We start from the raw sequence: 9,971 nt of genomic DNA, 5'->3' as shown, positions 1-9,971 counted from the left end.
TCCTGCCCCTTTCATAAATGTGGAAGTATTCCAAGTGTCTTAATGTCCAGTGACACGGACATTTAATAGCTTGTTCCTTGCAGAACCTTTTTTTTATGTGTTTAAATCTTAAATCTCTTGCCTACACTCACATGGTAAAAGCAGTTAACAGAACTGAGAAGTGACCATAAGTAACCGCATGAATTTCTTCCTCTTTCCTTCCTTGCACAGCTTAACCTACATGCATAGTAGCTTGATGTGACAGGTGCTGCTGCAACTGCACATCTTCCCAGGGCTCCGTTCTGCTCTCTAAAGTCTCACAGAGTCTTTTTGCTCTTGCTGCTTTTCTAAGCACTTAAAAACCAGCTGCCATTATTGGGCATCTGAAATGACATTCGGATATATGAAGATTTCCTTCATCCAACACCATGAAGTTTCACACAGACTCTGAACAGAAACCGCTGTTTGAGAGGCTGACAGCAGCCCAGGAGCACCGTCCAGCGATGTGGAGGAGTGCTAGGTTAGTAATCAGAGGCCACTGAAACTGCTTAACAGTGACCACAGCCACCCCCTGCTACTGATAGTGTTTCTTTCTACACGGCTGGAGAAGCAACTGTTTACACAAATTATCCTTATCACACTTTTACCAGGAAATTGCTTAACATGTATGTGAAGCTGAGCATGTTCAAGTTGAGCTCATTTCATTTCAAGGCAACTGCTGTTTCTGTGCTGCTCAGTGAGCACGACCCATTCAATTTTAATTTTGTTACAAACAAATAAGCAAAGATAACTAATAACATACGCTTTAGAAATACTTTTTTTCCTAGAGCAAGATGTTTTCCAAAACCCTTTCCAACACAGAGCTAAAAGCAAAAACTGTTTCAGAAACTCCTGTGAGAGCCTGGGGAGTGCTGTGCTCTGCGTACATTGCTATCCTCTCATTTGGACAACGGGTGCTTTCAGCTATTCAGCACACCGTCAGGTCTCACCTGCTTGGCTTGGACTGTGGCTTTACACAATGGCAGAAACATAAAAATCATTGCCTTGAAATGGCTTGGCAGTCCCCTCTCATCTGTTATCCTACCTCAGTGCTAAATCTGCTAAAGGAAACAACCCACCACCCCAGAAGCAACTATTAGAATAGTTGGTCAAACCAAACAAGGACTTTTTTTCAGACACATTTGTTGAGTTAACAACTACATAGAGAAGGCCATGTGTCTAATGAAATAAAATGTGGTCACAAAAGGGAGATTTCTACAGACCTAAGGTGTCTGATTGGCAACAAAATGTTAGGCATGTAGGAAAATTCCTGAAAATTCCAGTTGGCATTGATCTTACCTATATGACCTAAATTCCTTTTTTGAATCAGTGTCAAGAAAGCAAGACTCTACTGACTTCAGTGGGACAAAGGTCTGGCCTTAAAATTTTGAGTTTTCAAAAATATCTAGAAATGGAGCTAAATCAGAACTACAACCCCAGACCCCAAAGCTTTGAGAAAGTTTTGGTTGGAAGACAAGCTTTGCAGCTGGGCTTTGATCTGAATGAAGCAAACCCAAACCTAGGATGAGATCTCCTGTGAATGCTGAAGAAAAATGTGTTTGGATCCAGATTCAGACTTTACAACTTGGGGCCCATCTCCTAAAATGGTATAGCTGAAGGCCAGAAATGGCTGCCTGCTGTAAAAGGAAGCAGAAAGCCCTCCACCAGCTGCATGCTCTGAGCAGCCTAGTTGCCCGTGTACAATAGTATCAGCCCGGCAGAGGTAAGCCCACAAGGAAGTCTCTGTGGTAAACTGGTTTGCAAAAGCTGAAAGTGGTGTGCATCTTTTGTAGCACAATAGCAGAAGGTTATTCTATGGCTGCTGCAAAACAACCTCTAAATCCTGCCTAGGGCTGCAAATGCAGCCCTTGCAACGCATGCGTTAGGCTTTGAAACCAAAGTTCACACTGGTTCCTGCTTACTGCATACTGGCTTACACACTCTATCAGCACCTGCCAGTTCTCAGTTGTCACTACTTCTTTCACACCTGGAAGCTCACGTTGCCAGTCTATGACTGGCACCGAGTCAGAAGGAGTAAGTGGTGATGCTAGCATGCTCCAAATGAATCACATTTGATACTGCAGATGTCTTCTTAAGAGTCATCAACATGAACACCGTAAAGAGAATGATGTTTGCACCTGAAAGGCCATGTAGAAGAAAACTTACTAGTTATGAAGTACATGTATCTTCTACGGTGCTTTCTACCTGGGAAGTAAAGTATGCCTTATATACCCTGATATATGTCTCAACCACACTGTGGGGTAGTAATTACCACTTCCATGTCACACATGAGAAAACATGTCCCCAGAGGCAGGAGTTATCCCCCATCTTGTCCGTTCATGTGCCACACACAGAAGTCAGCAACAGAAATAAGAATTTATATACATCCTCATCTAAAAATCTGCTCAGTGCTGTAAGAAAAGGGACTTTTTTTTTTAGGTCATAATGATCACTCATGAGAAAAGAAACTTACCGGTGCTTCCCAGGGGTCTCTTTCTCCACCACACATTCCAGCTGAGGATCATTGAGCACTTCACAGGGAGTAGCGTATCTCTTAGTCTGTGAGCATCATTGGGTTTCCTCTGATTCTTAGAAAGCTCATATGGCTCCCAGGAGAGAGGTGCAGACTAGCAGCATACATTGGTGCAACTGTAATAATTTGTAGCTTGATTTGTTTATTCCAATGCAAAAAAATAGTTTTTTGCAAAAAAAAAGACTCCGGTCTCTCTAGTGGTTACCTCCAGCCATTGTCTCCAGTGGAAGATTGTAAGATGAGTTACACTTATGACCACTTGGCTACAGTTCAGTGAGGTGAAGGTCTACATGTCTATATAGAACAGGCAACACGGTACCTTGCTCCCTTCATCACCTCCATGAGCTGCCTGTCTTCTGCTTGCCAGGGAAGCCCCTTCAAAGGCATGCTTCCTTTGCCATGAGGTGGGTGGACAGTAAGCAGAAAACAGGAAGGCAACGGAGCTTGGCTCCACACTCCAGCTGTATCATGCAATATGACTGCAGCTGGCACCATTTGTCATGGCACGTGGAAGGAATTGTGACTTTCAGGGGATGTTCTGCATGACTGAAGACTTTTGGAGCCTCTGTACTAAATGATTGAGCCGACAGCCATGTCTGGCTTGGTATGGGGAAGGGAAGGAACAACACCTGAGCTGTCTGTGTAGATTCGTTCTTTGCCAGATTCTTATTGTTCTCACTAATACCCAAGAGGATGAACAACATCAAAACTAATCAATAAGCAGCAGCCAGATATCCAAGTTCTTAAAGAGTCCAAGCCAGCACTTACTCTGCTTTTTTCTGTGTCGAAAGGCAGTGATGAAAAGCCTCTTGTCAATGATTATATGACTGTGGCACCAGCAAACTTTAATTAGTATTAAAGGCAATTCAGTGCTAAAAATCATGTTTACCTTTTAAATTATTTTGCTCACTGCTGCTCAGTAGGGAAAGAAATTCAACAATGACCTAACAGGTGTTTTAGATTGCTTTTGTTTATTGAATCTTTATTGGTTTAAAGAAACTTTGCATAAAATACCATGTAAAAGCTTCCATAAGAGCCATGGAGGATGATCCATACAGGATGGGCAGGGACATGTACCCCAGGCATGCCTTCGAGGGGCATGGCAACCCAAAGCAAGTATGTCAAACCCTGCCAGCCAGGGCTGCTGCCCAGCAAGCCGGGCAGTGGGCTGAGTGGGCCGAGCAAGCAGTGGCAGCTGGCAGGAACGCAGAGAGGCTAGAAATAGCAGCTGGCAGGCTGAAAAGAGACCTCGGGAACGGGAAGGAGCAGGTGAGAGAGAATGCACTGATGGCAGGGGGAAGGCAGGACAGAAAGGAGATGCTCTGAGACTGAAACATCCTGCTACAGCTCTGGGTTCTGGTGAAAGTCTGCTGGTGTTTTAGCTCCCAGTTTAGTTACCTGTAAGATAGGTCTTCGCTGCAGTCAGCGTAGGCTCTGGTAACCTGAATCTGAGTATGTAAGTTAGCCTAATCTACCTTTGTCCCCTCTGGGTCTCCCAGGGAAAGTGTGTCAAGTAAGTCCAGGAGTGCAGCTCAGTGCAGCATTCATCTGAGCTAATGATTCAGTCCCTGGGAAGGGTGGAAGAGTTCACAGCCAGAGCAAACTGTGGGACGGCACCAGAAGATGTTCAGCACTCACAAGTCAGTTCATGTCCTTGCTGCAAGTTTAGCACATTTTGGAAGTGAAAAATAGGATCTATACTCCCCAATATGCCACTAAGCTTCAGGAGGAGATCAGAGAGGAGAGGGAACAGATTCTGCGCAAGAGACCAAGCTCATTCTGCAATGCCTACACCAGTTCAGCTACACCCTGCCAGCACCACACACGTCTACCTGGTTGCACTGGTAGAAAAAGTGGACCTCAGTGCCATGGCTTTTTGCAGGGCTTTATGTATCAGCTTATCAGCACATCTGAGAATAGCTAGAAGAAATTGTTGAGGGCAGTAACGGAATGGAGACCAGCCTGGACTGGGACTCTTCATTGTGGTTAAAAGGGCAAATGAAAGAGCTGTAAAGTATATTATGCCATTCTCCTTTCACAATGCACTTTATTCTGGGCTTTGACTAAAAGATACTATATTAGACCCAGAAGTCTTCCACTGATAAATTAACTGAGTGGTTTTGTTGCTAGTTGTGAAACTGATAGTCAGGAATTTCTTCCGACTGAAATGTTGATGTGCGCACACAAACACACAAGCAGACACACTTTGGAAGAAGCAGCTTGTTAAGTCTAACAGTAGCATAGTTTGAAACAGCAGTAATTGCAAAGATGGTAAAAAAGGATTTGTTTTTAAAATAGCAGTCTGTAATTGACACCCAGATGAAAAGTCAATGGCGGTAGACTAAAACACACAGAACAAATAAACTGAAAGAAGGAAAGAAATATCAGAGAATAGGAGAAATAAGAGAAAGTAACTCAAGGAAAGGAGGCAAAAAAAGGCAACAAAATGAAGAAAAGAAAGACATGTCAATTCAGGACAGCATGTCCTTTAAAGAAAAAACATTGAAGTCATACAAGAGTAATGTCATGCAGACAGACAGCTGTAAATTACTTTTCATTTGTGATGGAGATGACTAAAGTTGATTTTTCAATCTCGTCTTACTTTTGAATGACAGTAAAAAATCATCAAAGAAAGGTAGAGATGAAAACCGGGCTAATATTTACAGCAAGCAAACACATGTATCAAATAGCAAGTACTATAAAAGCTCTTCAGAAAATTCAGCCCGATTTCAACAGGATCTCCTCACTCACTAATAAGCGTCACTATACTTTCCTGTACAATGTCCCACCCCATTGCCTGGATGCCTTGTTTGCTTCACCATAAAGCCTAGAAACTCCTTAATTTCTAAGCGGCTTTTATATTAGATGGGCAGTCCCTCAGGACAGGAGGGCTCCAACTGCTGCATGATTCAGAGATCAAACTGTGGCAGCACTAGACAATACGTGTCATTATCTATACTTCAAAGCACATGAAGATGCAACCAAGGCTCCCTCACACTCATCCCTCACCAGTCTCAACTACACCTCAATTTGTAGTAGGCAGAATTACCAAATAACTTTCTCCAGCCATAGGTCACCAGGGACAGGTTCTTACAGACAGGGCAAAGTCGAGCAAGAAATGTTATGCATCTTTGTATAGGAGGGAAGACTGACTTTAAACCAGCAATGCTCATTTGTTCCCTCCCTGCAGTCAATATCTGGACGCAGAACCTGGGGAATTGACACTCCAGAAATGCCAAATTGACAGAAAATGCACATTGTTATTTCTCCATACACAGTGGAGTGGATCATGCATCTTTTATTACCTGCAAAGCATCTAATTCTCAGCTACATTAAGGACTATTTATAACACTTTAATATTGTAAAAGAGTAATAAAATGGGTGTAAATTGCACTAAAGCTTTTTCTAATAGCCCCTATATTGTTACAGAGATGCAGAGAGCCTTGAATACCACTGAGGCTGTGGATTAAAAACCTCTCCCTGATCCTTACAGAATTCCTTAATGCTCCTGAGGCTTGCCCCCATCTACCAGGTGGAGTTGCTATCCTTTACACCTATTAAGAGTTCCAGGTGAGCACCATGTAATTTTCACTGCCCAGTGTTAGACAGCTCCCACCACGGATTGAAACTATTGACAGTAGCCCTGCTAGTCTTGCCTGATTTGTGAAGGGAAATGCACACCCAACATTCAGGGCTGGTAGGATTACAGAGCGAGCATCTTCCTACTGAGGAGATGTCACACCAGCTGGAAGGTGTGGAAGACTCTGTGTGCACAGCCTAAGAACAGGGCTGGTTTGGCGATGGTCTCAATCACAAGAAGAGGAAAATATCAAAAGTGAATTATATTAGCTGTGTTATTTGCAAGCCACAGTTAGTCCGTTTGTTCCAGGGTCAGCTCTGTTGGAATAATATCCAACTCCCAAGGCATTTTGGATCCTCTTGTACTGCTTGCTTCTGACCTCTAAAGCACAGTAGCCACCTCCTGTGACCACAGATCATAAAGTTGCCTTGCAGATAAAAATTATAGAACCATACATTTCCTTCCTGAGAGGAACAGCTGTGCTATCGCAAATAAACTTGTTTAAAGATCCTGGTCAAATGAGTCAGTTGAACATCATCAGTGTACTGCATTCCTGAATAACACAGGCATGATCTTCTGCTTGGTGGAGTGGGAGGATACTTTCCTTGGTTCTGGGGCTTTGTGGTTTAAGTATTGGGATCCTTTCAGATTAGATTTAGGGATATACTCTATCATAGATTCACAAATCCCTTTTGTTCCAGTGGGAAAAATGAAACAGAAGGACCTCTATGTTACGTTGGTTTTTTTGATAACTTCAGATATTTTCTGAGGCTTGGCATCCGATGTTCAAATTCTTGCTAATGAAAAGCCTAAAATAACAAGCTTTGATGATACTAAATACTACAAATTATGTGGTAATGAAGACAAGTTCCACGGGTAACTATATTTTTGAGCAACTTAAATTTTATGTCCCAAGTATATCTCTAATAATTTGGTTCTGTGTCTTTTAAAAGTGCCACTTCATCTAGACTTTGTTTTACTATTTCTTTGTACATGTAAAGGAGTTAAGACAAAAGGTAGAACATGCTTATGGAAATGTGAAGGGTTTTTCCCCAGTTCAGATATGCACTGTGAGAAGTATAAGAAATTGAAAAAAACTATAAAATTCTCCAAATGTCCTTTGCTTTTGGAAAAACAGAATGGAATTCTTCATGTAAAAGGTTGTGTGGTGAGATTAACGGTGCTTCCTGCTTCTGGCAGGGCCAGAAGCACTGCGGGAGTGATATCTCTTCTGACACTTATGTACTTCTGCTCTCACTGTTGGGGTTATTTATACATACACAGTAAACACAGAACGAGCCAATTCAGTGAAGCTTAAAAATGGTTGATTTGCATTATAGCCAAAAGCCAGAGATCATGTGAACAGCAGTGCCCTGAGAATCCAGTGCTAATTTGAATAATATTTCTAAACTTTATTTTGCTAAGTGTCATTCAGGAGATTTGTATAGAAAGCATTACTGAGATAAATTTTGAAGATAACATTATTCTTGTTGCCTCTGATGTATTCAGGAGTTGATAACAAGCTGATTGCCTCCTTCTGATGGATGATTACACATAACAGATGTTTTAATTTGATTATATCTGTGAGATAAGCATAATGCTGTGTTAAGTCCAAACACTTCTTAGGAGTCTTTCAAAGCATTTTGCAATGAATGTAACCTTTTGTAAATGTCCTTGCTTGAGGCTGCGTCTGTTCTCATAATGGTGTAAATTATTAGTAACAAGTTGAAAACAGTGATTATGCAAAAGAAGAAAACTGCATTTAATAGTAGCTGTAATTCTGTGCTCTATGATAACCTACATTAAGAGAGAAATACGATGCAAGCAGTGAAATAAGGCACAATAGTTTAACACTAGTCCAAAGAGGACTATATGTTCTTCAGCGAATGATGCACAAGAGGGGCAGAGCTTTTATCAAGAATGTTGAAAGACCAATACTCCATGCCAAGAACCCTCAATTTGAAAATTAGCAGGCAAATGTCAGCTTTGTGAACAGAGAACTGCAGGGAACAGAAGGTTTTAAGTTGCAGATAATGCGGGGTTACAAAATTTGACTTTGATTTTGACCTGAAATGCTAAAATTTCCCTGAAATTTTAGGAAACCTCTCCTACACTGTAGTGAAATCAAAGTGTTACATATTGCTCCCGTGTTTTGTTTTTATATATCACATGGAGAGAACAAGAAAAAAATTCAAAACTAATTGGCTGCTTCAAAACAAAACACAATCTGCACCATATAAAAAACGTCAAAATGGGACATATCAACTTTTCAAAGCAGATTTCCTATTTTTCTTTTAAAAGTAGTTATGACAAAACTTATTCAGAGTCATCAATGTTTTTATTTTGGTCAAACTACTCATTCCAGTTATGTCATTAACAGTTTTGTCAAGGCAATATCAGCGTACTGTGTACCGATTGCCTCGTTTCATTCCAAACAAAAATCACAGGCAGTAATTCCAATGTTTGCCAGTCAGTAAAGCATCTTGTAGCTCACATTATATGATGTATACTATTCAAAGAAGATTTTCTTTAGGACTCATGTCATCTAACACCAGATACCTAAAAAGTAGATGTCTGGGCTAACCATGCTCTCTGTCATCAGCTCATGTGCCTAGAGGATTTTAAAATATCTAGACTCCTCTCCATCCTTTGATGACTGAGGGAATGTAGGTGACCTAGTAGCTTGCTGCTACCGTAATGGCAATTCTGTTCATCCAGCCTTTGTCCTCCATCCTTTGGTCCTTGAACCTGATCTGGGACTACAGTCAGACAAGACTGCTCCTTTAGATGGCAGAAAAGGTGCTAGGTTGTATCAGCCATCTCCTGGAACTTTACTCTAAGGCTAACTTTTAGACAGCTAAAGTAAGGTGAGATGTCTTCGCCCTCAGCCACAGGTGTCAGCTTTATATAGGCGTGAACATTATGTTGTGTTAGTGCAGCTGTATAGGCCTTATAGTGGATATATAGTCAGTGGATGTGGGAAGTAGCTTGCTGTGTGATTCTTAAACAAAGCGACACTGGAGCTAATAAACAAATCAAAATAAGGGCTTTACTGGGCACATCAGCAGTTCTTGTCTGTGGGTAGGATGATTTTGTGTTAAAAGTATATGTTGTGACCAGTGAAATTACAGTGTTTAGTAAAAATGCAAGTTTTGTGGAAGCTTCAAAGTGTTCTTCGTATGAGAATAACAGTGTAGTGTGCACGGGATTTTGACAGAAATACGATACTGCAAGCTGAGAAATGGTTGGAATACTAAAGAGACATCATTGGTACTCAGTAGTTTTTATGGACTGTTCTAAAAAGCTGTACCTAAAACTGCAGCAAGAAGCACTTAGCTCAGGAGGCCCTGAGATGTGAGGGGTACTAGCTTGTTTGTGTTCTGTGTATCTCTTTTTAAGGCTTAGAAAGAAAACATAACATTTAGTGCTCCGATATTTTGCCTTTCTGAGCAGCAAACTGAGTAGCTGACCCCTGCTTACCCCATCAGGCTGGAGTTAATTATTTACAGCTTTAATCTGTGGCTCTTCGAAGTGGGCTCTCTCTTACCTCAGTCAGGCTGTGGTTAAATATTCACAGCTTCAATCTAGAAGTAAGTAATAAACTGCCATCTGCAAGTAGGGAACTGGGAACTATGAACAAGGAAATGGAAAGAAATGACCAGCTTAGTCTTGTTTTATATATTTGTGTTGTCCAGGAAATCCTGATTAAGCTGTATTTGGGCCCTGACAGGGAAGCTTATAGTACTCAGAAAGGCAGGACGTGAGCTTTTGTTAATAAGCCTGTCCGGGACAAATCTGTGAACTGAATAGGGGTTTACTTCAACTTCCAAGTTGACTTTT

The sequence above is a fragment of the Phaethon aethereus genome, assembly GCF_964289735.1.
Source record: "Phaethon aethereus genome assembly, chromosome: 2".
Taxonomy (NCBI): domain Eukaryota; kingdom Metazoa; phylum Chordata; class Aves; order Phaethontiformes; family Phaethontidae; genus Phaethon; species Phaethon aethereus.
The sequence above is the reverse complement of the archived record's forward strand: the minus strand, read 5'-3'. Positions refer to the sequence as shown.